A 16,788-nucleotide genomic window follows, 5' to 3' on the forward strand; every position below is an offset into this window, starting at 1 on the left:
CCGACATGCCTATAAGAGGGCTAAATACTACAATAGAGACGCCCTACTAGAAGGTAATCAACGTGCCAAGAAAGAACAAGTGGTATGTGTGGTGAATCACTCCCCGTTCAATTTCAAACTTAAAAACATCATTCAGCGAAATTGGAGGATACTAAATATAGGAGATGAGGAGCCAAGATTGGAAGCACCGTTGGTAGCATTTCGCAGGAATCGCAATTTACGTGATATATTAGTCCACACTAGAATTCAGAACACCAATAAGCTACGGCAAAGTACCATCACAGGACTACCACCCGTTCTAGGAAATCACAGGTGTGGCGGATGCCACGCATGTGACACAGCCATTGTTACAGATTGTTTCGTACATAAAGAGAAAAAGATCAAACTTAACCCCTTCAGCGCTAATGACAAGGGTAACTCGTCATGGAGTTTCCATTGATTTCAATGGAAAGTCAATATACAACAAAAAATGTGCTTAGCGTCCAAGTGGTTAAAGACTTCACGAATTGTCGAAGCAAGAATATAATTTATTGTATTTCTTGCCCCTGCAATATGGTTTATATTGGGGAATCTGGACGTGAATTTCGTGTCCGCCTGAGCGAACACAAATCCTCTATACGAAACAATCGTACAGAGGCACCCTTGGTCAGACACTTTCTGGAAAAATGCCATTCTGCAACCGACGTTCGTTGGTGCATTCTAGAAAAGGTAAAGGGGAGTGTTGGTACCCCTATGGACATCTCACGCAAACGGCGTGAGTGTTTTTGGATATTCTATTTAGACTCTGTGAAACAGGGGTTGAATGAAGAAATTCAATGGATTATCACTAAACCCTGGTAGTTACTAACATAAAACGTTGGGTGGTTAGTCACACTATGGGCAAAAATAAGGTTATGTATGGTCAGCAATGCCTATTTGTGCGGCTTGTCGCCTGATGGAGGGTCAGATAGGGTTACTAGTATTGATACTCAGCATTTGATTATATGTATGTCAATCATTAAATTTGACTGTCATGCATATATATTATTTTTGTTATGAATATATAAATATATTTACATGAGTCCTCTGTGCCAGAGTTGTTGTATTATTAATTCACGTCCTTCATAATTTGAGACAGTCCTTTGCTACTTTTTTGATGATTGGTGGCCACATAACAAATCGTCAGATTCTTCTGATATGTTGAGACCATCTCAAGATGGCTACGCTCAGTTTAGTCCCTTATCTAGTTTTATGCCCTGGGATAGTCGTCCATAACGTCGTAAGTGCGGGACGATATAGAGCTGTGTGATAATAATTCGAGTCCTTAAGAATTGAGATAGTTTTTGGCTACTCCGGTGATGATTGATGGCCATATAATAAATCGTTAGATTTGTTTGTTGTGTTCAAAGATCTTCAAGATGGTGACGTCAGCTTAGTCCCTCATTTAGTTTTATGCCCTAAAATAGTCGCTCATGACGTCGAAAGTACGGGACGATAGTCACAGCTGCAACAGCTTACCAATTAGTCAGCGCGCTTTTTAAGAAGTGAGGCACGTTCGTAATTTTACAACATCGAGGAATCTGTGGACGATGGCGGCAGCGGTGGCGGCTCGTGAAGGGGATTAGAAAGTTGGGACTCTAAAAAACGTAAGTGCTTGTAGGGTCTTGTCCGTATATATATCTCTCCCTATGTTAAGATACGCTAAACATGTCTATATCAAGGTGTAGAGCATATATCTCTCCCTAGGTTAAGATACGCTAAACATGTCTATACCAAGGTGTAGAGACATTTATTTAAAGTAGAAACTGCAGGTTAGTATAGCGTTGTGATCTTTAAATCTGTTTAAACAGCCTAGTAATTCAATCACCTATATCCCTGGGGTGGACATACCTACTCAACTTAAGGGTTAATTGAGAAAAGGTATACGGCAGTCACTAGGTGTGGCAAACCAACTGCAGTCGATTGCGGGTATACAGCTATTGATAGGTTAATACTATATTTGTATATATGTGTGACCACTTCAACAGCAGGATAGGTGTATGTGCATATCGGTATTATATGAGATTTTTCGGCTCGTTCTCTAAATCCGAATGCCCTTAGTGAGTGACAGGAGCTGGGTGGTGATGACGCACCAAAGTATTCACTCATAGGTTATGTTTGAATAAACTATACTTAGATATCGGTTACCTGCCGCATTTGTGTAACCATAACTCGCTGAGAAATTAAGGCTGCAAGAACATGGGAGTTAGTTTCTAATTCCTAATTATTATATGCCGTTTCTTTCTTAGGCACTGAAGTACCCGTATGACGATCAGGAGACTAAACTGCTAGTGTTTGACACAGAAAAGTAAGTTAGCACCTGCGTGCTCTGTATTTAGGTTTCATTCCTAATTTTGTTGAAGATGCTTATGGAAGGCGCTTCTGATTATTTCTTTTCAGAGGTGGCGTCCCCTCCACACTATTGAACAAAGGATAAGCGCCAAATTGATATATTATTAATAGCCGCCCCCTGCCTTGGTCAGCTATTTTCCTATACTAATCAGGTAAAAAACATGTTGTGTAGGCCATTATTTATTTTTCTTAACCAAATCGTAGTGAGATCTTACAACAAAAGGTCCTTTTCTCTTTTTTTGTTGAAAAAGATTGTTTTTAGCTACTGGCTGGTTGTCGTACTCTGACTAAAAAGGATGTAAAAATTGACTGCGCCTATCTTCCAGGTAATAATGGTGGATTATTTTGCACTGCATGCTGAGCACATTTTTTAGGCCAATTCCAAACATAGTCAGGACTAGTCATTTCTATGTCCTTTTTGATCCAGGTGACGTGTGAGAGTGGTGCCATCTCAAGAAATATCTCAATATACATGTTCGCTCTGGGCAGAGGTATTTATCAAGCACACTTTTAATAAAATTTTGTGACTCAAGCCAAGAAATGATTGTGGCACTGCATTGATCCCTCTGTTCTCTATTTAGAAGCTGGGTATCACCTTTCTTTGAATGGGTTATAAGGTTCACTGGGTGCTGAGAAACTGTGAGAATCTGTTGTATGGGTTGTGATCCAGTCTGTTGTTTCAAATGTAACTAAGCATCTACTAAGCTTTACAGGGCACTGGTGCACGAAAAACTAAAATAATATTTTGTGCATATTATTTCAGATTGACAATCCAGGTTTAGAGATCCTATACCGCACTGTATTTGTTTTGGTCCTGAAGAAGGTGGTCCGCACTCCTGCTAATTCCACCGAAACGCGTCGACCTTTTCCTCTTCTTGTTAAAATCACATGACTTGGGTCTTGTAAAGGACACCAGATTCAATGTTGTAGGATACAATCTTTGTTGTTTTTGTGATGGGATGGATGTTTAGTTAGTATGTATGTGCTGTGCGTGTGTGGCTCTTTACCTGTGTTGTATATATTTAACTGTGGTTTTATGAATTGAAATGGATATACATGCATAGCTTTGACATAGTGCATAATAATTGTTTCTGAAATTACTTTGTAAAATGTATATATACATTTTTTTTCATAATTGTCATATTCGAAAATTGTGATAAAAATGAAAAAAACTGATTTTTGTACTTTGAAAATGAAATAAAATGAAAAATAATTCACATTTGGTGTAGACATTGTTGGTATGTGCCCTGTGTCTGAGAGATTACTCCAGTGATAAATGTATGTATAGGTCAAGAGGAAGTCACTTTAGTTGCTTGTTGTTTTTTCCCTTCTACTCCCTGACCTGAAAGTATTTCTTAGAGGGGGTCCCCTTTCCTTTACTATTGGGTGTGTCTGATAGAGCTCAGTGCTCTGCCTCTTCCTCTCTCAAGCTCTGTGTTCAGAATGAGTGAGGGAACTGCCTACTTCCTGGTTGTGATGTCATCATTGTGCTCGAAATGCGACTTCCCGTTTTTGCGATCTTGCATTTTGTGAGATCGCAATTTGCAATTTCGGTAATTGCGAAATCGCAATTTCAACATGGGAAACAGGCGATTCTGCGATTTTTGAAGGATTTAGCTAAATTTGCATTCGGCGATTGCGGCCGACTGCAAATCGCATTTTTGAATCGCTTTTATTGATGCATCCCATTCTGCGATTTCTAATTTGCGATTCGGTATTTTTCACAAATTAGAATTCGCAGAATCAGAGCTTGATGCATCTGGGGGTAAGTCTCTAATGACGTTATTATATCCAATCTTACATCAAACTCGGCACCTTCAAGGTATAAATATGCCCACACTTGTCCAAACAAACACACAGTGGTTTTGAGAAGTTCGACTATTTACTTGCCCGACGCACCCTGCTGCAGCAAGTGCCGAAGGAAGTCGACCCTCCAGATGACGCACTGAGAGACGCTGTACTTTCTCCTGCCGAGAAATCCAGCTTCAGTGTTCCCAGGCTACCCTTGCAGGTTGCTGGGAAATCGAGTCCTGAGAGAGAGATACCAGACCTCTTACATTCTAAAACCAAGGTGCGGAGCTGATTAGACCCTAAGAGAATTCTTGGATAGATTCTTGGCAAAAAGAATACTGAAACTAAGCTACACCTCACTTATATCTTCCCTTGTACTAGACCTAGGTTAGGTACACCGGGGTAGGCGTATGTTAGAAGTACCAGTTGAGTACTTTTAGTCATTATTTATCACTGTATGTATTTTATGCATTTTAGGTATTTTATGGCTTAGAAACCATATCATGCTTTTACAATATTATTTTATAATACTCTTCGTACTGTACGCTTTGTACTTTACCACAAGTATTACGATTTTCAGCAGTTCATTTCTTATGCTTGAGAAAGAAGACTGTTCAATAAATACCTTTTATTGAAAACGCCCGTCTCTCTATTTCTCTGCACCTCTGGTGAAACGAAGCATGCACGATTGACTGAGTGAAATAACAATCTATTGTTTCCACGACTCTAGAGATATATTTCTTATTCTTGGGGAACAAAGTTGTCATGTTTTAAGCGGTTGTCAGAAACTAATCCATTCTTGTTCATTCGAGAAAGTTTCTAGTGACCTCTGAGCTAGCTGGCCCACACACAATTAAGTCTAGTATATTCGGTAGAGACCTAGTCGACTTCAGTCCTACGTCTAAACTACAGGATACACTATTCCAATGCGCGGAGCCTATTGGGAATATAGGAACTACACTACATGGCTCCCAACGTTTGGTAAGGTGATAATTTAACGCTATATACTAGAGTAACTCAGTCGTGCTTTTCACACACACCCATTTTTCCCGTAAAATACTCCAATAGACGTCTGGAGTGGGATAAATGATAAAATATCCGCTTTAAACTGAGTAGGATGAAGAATCCTATGTATTAGTTTTTAGTTTGTTCAACGTTGAAGGATACAGTGTTCCAAAATATTGTGCACCTAATCTTTGTTTCCTTGAAAACTTGCTCTGCAAACTTTCATTAAACAATGCCGGATAACGCAACCGGTGGAGCTGCAGTAAATGCAACCCAGCCGGGTGTAGACGTTACAAGGTTTAATGAGGAAGACGATGATGCGATAATCATCCTGAAAAACTTAAGGAAAACTATAGCTAGAAAACTTATAGAAAATGGTCTATCACCCAGAGGTGGTACAGTTATATTTGTCATAGAGGCACATGAATATCGGCAGACAGAGGTATTCTATTCATGGATTATCTTTCCACAAGCAAATCCAACAACACATATGTTCCACTACTACAAAGAAGAGGAACCTCCAGCGGAATACGTTCCTTTCGAGGACGTAGAAATTCCACTAACTTACCAAGAGCATCCGCTCTGGTTTAAAGGCGCCCTACAACATCAAAATCACATTACCAGGCTCGGTCCACTAGGTAGACCAGGAGCACCATGGCCGGTCTTAGCCAGCTATACACCACATCCTGACATTGAAACAATGACAGGTCCTGAACTATTAGCTCAGCTAAAACAGCTGATTAAAATACACAGGCAGTTGGTTCAGTATGACATGAGGACTTTAACAGCCCAACCAGCTGTAAGAATTCCACAGCACATCCCTCATCAAGGGAACACAAACAAAATTACACCACTGACTATACAGTCAGTCATTGGTAAATTGCCCGCAAAACGAGAACAAATTCTGTACTGGTTAGCACAAAAAATTACTCAAATAGAGGCAGTATTCCCTGATAGTACACCTCATGAGAAACACAGGATTCTGACAATCTGTTTACCAATGGGGATTTCACCACACGTAGAGGACTGCGACACTTCGGTACAGTCTTTGCTTCAATCTACACTAAAACACATGGTGTCCCGTCTATGGCGGTAATACCAGACGTTCTGATACAGATTCAAAATGAATACGGTCCAGAACCGGCCTTAAATCTGGGTATGAAATTACTGAAAGATTTCAAACAGGTCTCGGCTATACTATTAGCCAACATAAAAGGTGAAGCAGCATCAGTGGCGATCCGCCAAAAACTAAAAGAAACAGATATAACAGAGCAACCTTTTGAACTTGCCAGAATTATTGAAAAGCACGTTCCAAAAAATAAGAAAACCCAATTTACGGAAAATAAGGTAGCAAGTCTAAAGATCAGACATGCCGAGGATCTTGAGGACACAACTCAAGAACGGGGAGTGGGCCCAAACAATGTGAGACAGTGCAGCAGAGGTAACCATAGCTCGCAAGATCCTGAAGGATCATTTGGAAACAGTGGACTTGAATGAAAGTATTCAAGTTGAAACTGCAGATACCAGGGTAGTGTACCACATAAGTTATATGAAGTAACACTCCGGATGGAGGGGGACAAACCAAGAAAAATTAGAGCACTCTTTTGGGAGAAGCCCTCTAAGGGTTATGACATCCTACTAGCTGAACAAGACTGGCAACCTGAATTTGTCAGGGAGTGCCCACATGGCGAAGATATAATTATGCCAGCCTTCTCAAATCACATTCCAATACATAAAAAATACACATATGCTAGGAAATGGGCTGTAGCCCAGGCCCCAGCACTATACAAAAATCATGTAGGATATGATGAGGATTCCCCTCAGCATGAAATCCAGTTGAAAACTCAACCAACAACGCAAAGGCAATATCCTGTAAAACAGGAAGCTAAAAAACAGGTCAGGGAGATTTTAAATCAACTTAAATACCAAGGGCTGATTGAAACATGCACCTCATCAATGAACAATCCTTTGTTTCCTGTTTCCAAACCTGACAATTCATATCGTCTAGTTTTGGATTACAGACATCTAAACTCCTGTTGCAAAACTTTCGCACTACAAAACGCACGCAGTGCAGCACTGACGAATAACATTGTGCGCAAAAAATATAAAACTACATTAGATATCTCAAATGGTTTCTTTTGTCAAAACATTGCACCTGAAAGCAGGTATTTAACCGCTTTCTCCATAATGGGGGCATAGTGACAATTTTGCCGTCTCCCCCAGGGATTCAAGAATAGTCCAGGGTTATTTTCAGCCAGAGTAACGGAGTTACTACAAATATACGATGATGAGGCATTGTCCTATGTCGATGACATCTATCTTACAGATGATGATTTGGACGTACACTTGAAAAGAGTGAACACCATCATACTGGGGTTCGCTTCTGAAGGGTATAAATTAAATTTTAAGAAATCACGAATTGCCCACCTCAACGTCCTATTTTTGGGATATGAGTTATCAAGTGAAGGCAAAAGCCCGGCAGCAAACGTTTTAGAGAAATGTGCGCTGTTCCAACCTCCAAAAATACTGAAAAACTTACAGTCAATTCTAGGTTTCCTGAATTTTGGAAGAACTTATGTTCTGAATTACGCAGAAAGGGTTAAACCTCTCTACGAACTAATCGAACCTGATTTCAAACCTACTAATTGGACACAAAAACACACAGAAATTTTGCGTTCAGTGCAAACAGACATGTTAGCAAAAACACAGTTACAAACACGCGACAACGTGCGTAACCTAGTGATCCAAATCATCCCAGGGAGATGCGGATTCACATACCTAATCTTTAACGAAGGTGAGACGGTACCAATAGCATACAAGTCACACTTGTACACACAAGCTAAAATGAAATTCACTTCAACAAAAAAAATACTGACAGCGGTTCAGACTGCTGTAGCAAAAGAAAGAGCCCTCGCACAGGGTAAAGGCATTAAAATCTTACACCTGTACCTGCCTTAGAGGCAATGACAAAAGCAAGCATTCCAAATTCAAAAGCTCTACATCCAAGATGGATACAATGGGTTAACTCTCTTGCTGCAACAGATGTCAAATACGTTTTTGACCCGTACTTAAAAACACAAGAATTCCTACAATACGAATTAGAATGTCCTCTGCCAACTGAAATTCTGCCACTTGAACATTACGGCTGTATAATATATACAGACGGATCAGCACGGCCCGCAATTGGGGGTAAACAAGCTTACAGTGCTGCGTGCGCAATTGTTAAGGGTCGCTGGCGTGAAGGTAAATTTAGACCTATGGTCACTAAAACTCAATCTCTCGGAGACTGTACAGCTCAGCGAGCTGAACTACAGGCTTTCAAGAAGGCGCTTGAAAATACAGATCGCGAATTCCCTACACTCATAGTGTGCGATTCGTATTACTGCGTCCAGTCTTACAACGAATACTTGCAGAACTGGGTTCAGAACGGCTTCAAAGACGCTAAAGGTGGCAATTGACCTGGTAAAACCACAATCATGTGGCCAATAATAAGTAGTAGGCCCAGTGGACTCCCAAGAAGTAGCAGACAACCAAATCTGGCTACTTTTCAAGAGGTTCGAACTGAAAGACTTATCACCTTTGATAAACCCACAGTGAGAAAAGAAGGACTTTGCAACACAGCCATAGAACTCGTCCCTCTTGAAACCCAAATAACAGTTCGTCAAGAAACACCTGTCTACAATGATATAGCCTCTGACTATACTAATATGACAAAGGAAGAAACAGCTCCAGCAATTGCGAATAATCCGGATGCAATACCAACTGTTGACAGAACTGCCTCTGGCTATTTTATCAACTTCGATAACTTTTCTGAGGATCCCAGTGAACCAGACATAACGCCAGCAAATAAAGATTTTAAAGAAAAAATAACAGAACTCTTTCATCAACTTGAGAAAACATATCTGGTTTCGCCATGGGTTGAATTTTGGATAGGATTAGGTGTACTTTTTCTACTACTATGGCTCATTCTTGTTTTGAGTTTGGGACAAATGATAGATGGAAAATACAGTACAATGGACACAGCAAATAAGAACATCAACTTGCTCCTACAACCTTACAAGTCATCTCATCGTGAGCGAAGAGACCTATCATCAGTGAACATCACAGCCGTTCATATACCTGGTGGTATAGCATGGGTCCCAACTGACTATGACATTTATGGCCTGGTGGAGCTGTTGAAGATTCTACACCAGTTTAAGGTTTCTTTAAGTGATTTTGTTTCCTCAAGCACCTTTTCAGATGATTGGGACTTTGAAACTGTTAATAATATGATGTCAGACTTAGAAATGTCAGCAACATTTCAAAAACATGAACACCTAGAAGGTTCAACAAGTTATGAAGAACTGTATTATTATAATCATTTTGGTCACCATTATTTGCACAAATCTGTAAATCCTAGAAATGTTTTTACTTAAAATCAATGGGAACATTGTCCAACACCGCCAAAAGGCAGCTCTAAAACATTTTATGACAAATTTCCATACTTTACAGGTTTTAATGTCACAAACCCAGAAACGTTTTATTTCAAAAATGTGAATAAGACAGGAATGAAAAACATGTTGACCAATACTAAACAAATTTATTCTGCAAACTTTTATGCTCAGCTGTCTACATTAGGTTTTAACTTTTGGAAAGACAACATTGAGACAAAAACTGTCTGGGGCACAAAAGAATGGCAGGTGCAGGGTTTAGAAGCCTTGTTCAGAGCCTGCATTATACAAGAACAAATTATATTTTTGAACGACACCGTTCAACAAACATCATGTCTTGGCATAGCTAAGATAAAAGATTTAAACAAACCGTCCATACCTAAGGCCACACCTGACAGTAAAGGCACTGCAGATGAGGAGGCAGACATAAAACAGATTTTAAAACACAACAGAACCAATCCTCATTGGAAACAATGGTTGATCTGGCCCATAGGCACGAATAACTGTCAAGATAGACACATGAACAAAACAGAAGGGTTCAAAATTAATAGGCCAGATCCAAGATACTCCCAGAGACAACATCCAGGGATAGTCACCACATACAGTGTAGGAAATGTATGCCTTGATTGGCTACAGAAATCCACACTTCCAGAAATTAAACAACACTTGACTTTACTTAAAGAAGGTGTTGACTTACGAGACTTCTTACTTGGGCCTCGTAAACAACGTCAAAAACGTTTCATATACGCCGGTATATACGCTGCGTACAACGAAGCTTTGAAAGTAACGCAAATGGAAACTGCAAAAAAAATACGAGAAATTGATCGTATTAATTTAGAGAAAGTACTCTCTATAGTGGACAATGGGTTAACGACTTTGTCCTCCAGAATTTATTCTTTGGACAGCATTGTATCATCTGCCATTGACATAATAGAACAGGATTTGCTAATGTTACAACATGGCCAGTCTCAATTGCGTTCTATAATGCTACTAGGCTGGACGTTGCAAAATCTCCGTTCAGGCTATGTGCCATGGCGTCTAATCAATACCAGCTTTCCAATGGGAGCTACGTTATGCTCAATGATCACAGCTGTTGTGGCACGCTGCCAGGAAAAGCGTATCTGGTTAGTGTGTCGGCCAGGGTCACTTGTTGTATGCAAGTATTGTATCTAAAGAGTACTACAGACAGGGAGACGACGTTATGGCCTTCACTGAATATCTCTTCTATACAAATTGATACTTTAAGCAGAATGAAAGCCATTCTTTTACAAAAAACTGTGCCACTGACCTCGTCTAGAGAAACGTATGATCTACAAGTTGCAAGGACTTCTGCAGAGATACATGCATTATTATCAACAAATTGCCCAGTACATTTCACAGAAATGTTAGGTCAAATCTTAAACATGTCTGATACCAGTGGCATCGCACATGTACTTAAGACGATCCTTTCAGGACTGTTAACACCATTCGAAGCAGTCCTCGGCATTTTTCCAAATTTCGTGCACTCTGTGTTCGGTGGTCTGCCTCTACTTTTGGGACTCGTAGCAGGAATTCTATTTTTATTTCTCCTGCTCCGATATGGCAATTCCAGTCACCGACTATACCCAGACTACAATGGAACGGGCTCTCCTGGCCATGCGGTATCGTGACAGAATTACACAGATTCTTGGCTTGGCTCGTTTAAGAGATCTGAATACCACTTGGGGCCAGATGTAGGAAGGAAAATACCGGTCGGTAACAGCCGATTTCGGCCGTTACCGACCGGTATTTGGTTTATGAGATGTAGGGGGCCCAAATTTTAACTATTCTGTAAATTTACCGAATCGGTAAATCTAGATGTAGGTGGCACTTAAAATAGTGCCACAGGCCCTTAAGAATTCGTTATTTACCATGCAATACTATTACATGGTAAATAACGAATTCCTGTGTACATGCACATCTGTGCATGTACACCTGTGCCATGTGGCACACATACATGCCCTTAGGGCATGTATGTGTGTCACATGGCACACAAGCCAGAATCAGGGGTGCAACAGGGTGTCAAAGTGACATCCTGTCCCCCTTGACAGTTCGGTAATTTTACCGAATCGGTATTTACCGATTCAGTAATTGACATTGATTCCTGTGGGCCTCAAGGCCCATAGGAATCAGTGGCAATTACCGAATCGGTAAATACCGATTTGGTAATTACCGAATCATACCGATTCGGTAAAAATTACCGAATTTTTACCTAAATCTCATTTACCGAATCTAGAATACCGAATCGGTAAAATTCGGTATTCTAGAGTCGGTATTTACCTACATCTAGCCCCTGGTTCCTTTCATTCAGACCACTCTGGAAATATTGTATCTTACCTGTTCTACGATGCCTGCTTTGCGGAGAAGAATGCGTGTTAGACATCTGTCTTACACTTCCATCAGCACTGCCAACGGATGTTGACGCATTGTGTTGCCCCCAACGGCTGCCAATCCTGATGACGGCATTCATTGAGATCTCACCAGCAAATCCAGCTATTGGTGAGGTACGTGGAACAACAGGCGCACAGGTACCATCTACATTGAACATTACTAATGCGACTGACGCTGACGGCGATGTTTCACATCTATGCACATTTGATCTACTTGATGAAGTAGTTCCACTTTCACCAACTGTGGTAGACGGCTTCTTTGCCAGCTTAGATGATTTGATGTTTTCTCCCGACACCGAGAATAACTTTTGAAAGTGTACACAGCGTTCCATGAACTCTGAAATTCGACCTTCGGTTTTCAAAACAAACCCTCTAACTTGGGAACTCTATGTTTCTACTATCTACATTTGAAAACTTTTTCTCTTCATCCCAAAATAGACCCTTTTCCCTTGGCACAAAGTAATCTGCTTAAAGTAGAACTATTCTTAGAGAACAAGAGATTAATTTGATACTTCCTATAGACAAATATTTGGCATAATCTCATAAAAACGTTAACTGTTTATATATTATGCTACGGAATGGTCTCGACCTTTTTCTTCTGTAAATTTAGAGCCATTTCATAACTGTCATTTCATGTTTCATTTAGATAGCATTTTTTAATGACAGCCATTGCTTGTAAAATGCGTACAAGACAAATACTCATGTATGTGTATAAACCATGTTTAATGCATTTCATGTATTTTGGGTGGGATTATGAACACATGCTTTAGTTATGTTTCTTATGCTTATAGATTTAGTAATATTAGACATAATACGTGGAGTGGGTGTTGTATAGCGTTTTAGGACCCTAGTGTAAATTTCCCGATTCATGCCCTTGCATAGGTATAAAATACCGTATCCTTATAAAGGCATAGAAATCATAACCATATTAAGACACAACTCAAGTAGTCCTAATACGGCTTGGCTACTTCCACTAGTTCTGAAAATCTACAACGATTTCTTGGAAAAACCCGCCTTCAGCAGACAGGGACTTCCCCCTGCATGAATAATAATTTATCCAAGAAATCATGGAGTTTTCAGAGAATTAAGTCTCTAATGACGTTATTATGTCCAATCATATGTCAAACTCGGCACCTTCAAGGTAAAAATATGCCCACACTTGTCCAAACAAACACACAGTGGTTTGGAGCAGTTCGGCTATCTACTTGCCCGGCGCGCCCTGCTGCAGCAAGTGCCGAAGGAAGCCGACCCTCCAGCTGACGCACTGAGAGACGCTGTACTTTCTCCTGCCGAGAAATCCAGCACCAGTGTTTCCAGGCTACCTTTGCGGGTTGCTGGGAAATCGAGTCCTGAGACAGAGATACCAGACCTACTACATTCTAAAACCAGAGAGAATTCTTGGATCAATTCTTGGCAAAAAGAATACTGAAACTAAGCTACACCTCACTTACATCTTCCCTTGTACTAGACCTAGGTTAGGTACAATGGGGTAGGCGTATTTTAGAAGCACCAGTTGAGTACTTTTAGTCATTATTTATCACTGTATGTATTTTATGCATTTTAGGTATTTAATGGCTTAGAAACCATATCATGCTTTTACAATATTATTTTATAATACTTTTCGTACTGTACGCTTTGTGCTTTACCACAAGTATTACGATTGCAACAGTTAATTTCTTATGCTCGAGAAAGAAGACTGTTCAATAAATACCTTTTATTGAAAACGCCCGTCTCTCTATTTCTCTGCACCTCTGTTGAAACGAAGCATGCACGATTGACTGAGTGAAATAACTATCTATTGTTTCCGCGATCCTAGAGATATATTTCTTATTCTTGGGGAACAAAGTTGTCATGTTTTAAGCGTTTGTCAGAAACTAATCCCTTCTTGTTCATTCAAGAGCGTTTCTATAGACCTCTGAGCTAGCTGACACACACACAATTAAAGTCTAGTATATTCTGTAGAGACCTAGTCGACTTCAGTCCTATGTCTAAACTACAGGATACACTATTCCAATGCGCAGAGCCTATTGGGAATATAGGAACTACACTACAATCTTTGATTAAACGTAGGGCAGAATTTAATGATTTTGTCTCCCTCCGCAGGCCTGATTGGGTATTTATTCCTGAAACATGGGCTAGAGATTGCTCAGGGCCTGATCTGGTGGAGGCCATCTCCTCAGGGTATGCTTTGTCCAGACTTGATAGGGGAGGGAGGTTTAGGAGTACTCTATAAAGACTAATCATGTTTCACTGAGGCCCTCACCACTCCCTCAGATCCCTATCAGGCCCTATATTTCTCTTTGAAGATCCTACCTACTAATAGTTTTGTTGGAGTAGTCACCTACCGGCCTCCCGGACTCAGAGGCACGTTTAATCAGGACTTCGGCAATCGAACAGAGCCTTAACTGGCTAGATCCAATATCACTCTTTTGGGTGATTTTAACTTTAGTTTGCAGAAAACTCTGTGTTCTGAAACACAGATTTTCCTGGAAACTATGGACTCCTGTGGCCTTCCTCAGCTGGTGAGGAGCCCCGCTCATACGGCAGGACACATCTTGGATGGGATCTTCTCTAACGATCCTAGGATAGAGGTGAATGATCCTATCCCACTCTCCTGGTCTGTTCATTATGCCATCCCATTCTTCATGCGAATTGCAGTGTCTCACCCATATCCCAATTTTAAGAACAGGGTGGAGATGAAGAGAAACCGTAGCCGCATAAATAAGGAGGATCTTCTTCTCAAGCTTAGCAATTATTGCTGTCTCCCATACCTGGATGTTAATTCAATCTATGACGACTTTTCCAACTGGCTCTTGGCGGCTCTGGACTCTCTTGCCCCTCTTGAGGAGCATTATGTGGCCAGAAAACACCCTGGTTCACTGAAAGGTTGAGAAAACTTAGGCCGGTATGCCGACATCAGAAAAGAATATGGCCCCTTGAGCTTACCTCAGCCAAAAGGGACCTGCACAAACATAGATTGAAGGAATATAGGCTAGCTATTAATTAGGAAAAGGTCACTTATTATTCCAAGATGACGAAATCCATCAAATTCCCGTGGGAACTCTTCACTGTGATTAATTCCCTCCTAGCCCCCTCGGCCACTGCCAACACCGAGGTCTCCCAGGAGCTGTGTGATAAAATGGCATGCTTTTTTATGACAAGATTAAGGACATATACTCCTCACTGGAGATATCCAATGTTGGAGGGTCAAAGGACGATCTTCATTCTGATTCTCTGGTAGCTCCTCCAAAGGATTGCCGCTTGTGCGCCTTTCCCCCTATACTTCAAGAAGACATGGAGCGGATGTTGAGGGGAATTAGATTTGGCTCCCCCATAGAGCCCTGTCCTCTGAAGATCCTGAAACTAGGAAGGGAGGCCATCGCTCCAACTTTGACCTCAGTCCTTAATGCCGTTATTATTTACTGGCCAGTATCCCAGCACCTGGAAAACAGCCATGGTTAAACCTCCTCTTAAAGAAGCCCTTTCTGGATCCGGCAGAACTAAAGAACTACCAGCCTATTTCCCTGTTGCCTGTTCCAGCTAAAATCTCGGAGAAACATTTGAACCTCCATTTTAGCACCTATTTGGAGGATCATCAGTTGCTCAATGGCTCGCAACACTGTTTCAGAAGTGAGCACAGTACTGAGACGGCGTTAACCGTAGTGTTCAACAACAGGTCGACGCAGGTCACACCACCTTACTGATCCTTCTGGACCTAGCGGCAGCCTTCGATACCATCTCTCCCCTTAGATTAGCTGGGAGGCTCCAGGAAGTAGGGATTGAGGGCTCTGCCCTTAATCTGCTTACATCTTTCCTTGTGGAACGGGCACAAAGAGTTAAGATGGGTCAATTCCTTTCTGCTCCTAAACAGCTGTTCTGTGGAGTTCCCCAGGGATCCTCATTGAGTCCTACCCTTTATAACCTTTATGTAGTCCCGCTTGCCAGGGTTGTAAGATCGTTCGGCCTAGAAGTATTATCCTATGCTGATGACACTCAAATCATGATTCCCATCACTGAGAGTGTTGAGGCATCAGAAGCAAATTTTAAAGGCTGCATGCAGGCGGTGGATGCATAGATGGTAGAGAACTATCTAAGACTCAATGGGGATTTTAATTTTCGGAGACAATCAGGTGATTTAGGCCAGGGCCTGGTGGCCATATACCCTTGGATCTTGCCCTTACCCTGGCCTTAGTGCCAGAAATCTAGGCATCATAGTTGGTACCTCCCTCTCCTTGGGCCTCCAAATAAATAAATAAATTCCACTCTGTATCGGCTACCATCAGGAACCTGCATTGGCTTCCTTTGGGTCAGAGAATTGTGTTGAAATCCCTGTGCCGGGTGCAGAAGGTCTTCTATAATATGGGGTCAGAAGGCATTAAAAAACTGTTTCGTAGATATGTCCCTGGTAAGCAGTTAAGATCTGCCAGCAAGAATTTGATGACTGTGCCTATGATCAGGAAAAACAGATGGGGGGTGTGGGAGGAGGGCCTTCTTGCTGGCTGTGGCCAATTTGTGGAACTCCCTCCCTCTTTCAATTTTGATTCTGGAAACTCATTCCTCGTTCCGTAAGGCCTTGAAGACCTGGCTCTTTACCAGTACGAATCTGTAAGCCCTCTATCTATGGACATTTCTGATCTTGATCCTTATGCGTAGCGCCTTGATGCCCCATGGCTAAGTTTGCGCTTTATAAAGCCTATATTCATTCATTTATTCTGTGTTGTGGATTGAGGAAACGGCGTGGACGGAGCACATATGCCCTGACCAGTTAATGGATTGTGTCACCC

The sequence above is a fragment of the Lissotriton helveticus genome, chromosome 3_1, assembly GCF_964261635.1.
Source record: "Lissotriton helveticus chromosome 3_1, aLisHel1.1, whole genome shotgun sequence".
Taxonomy (NCBI): domain Eukaryota; kingdom Metazoa; phylum Chordata; class Amphibia; order Caudata; family Salamandridae; genus Lissotriton; species Lissotriton helveticus.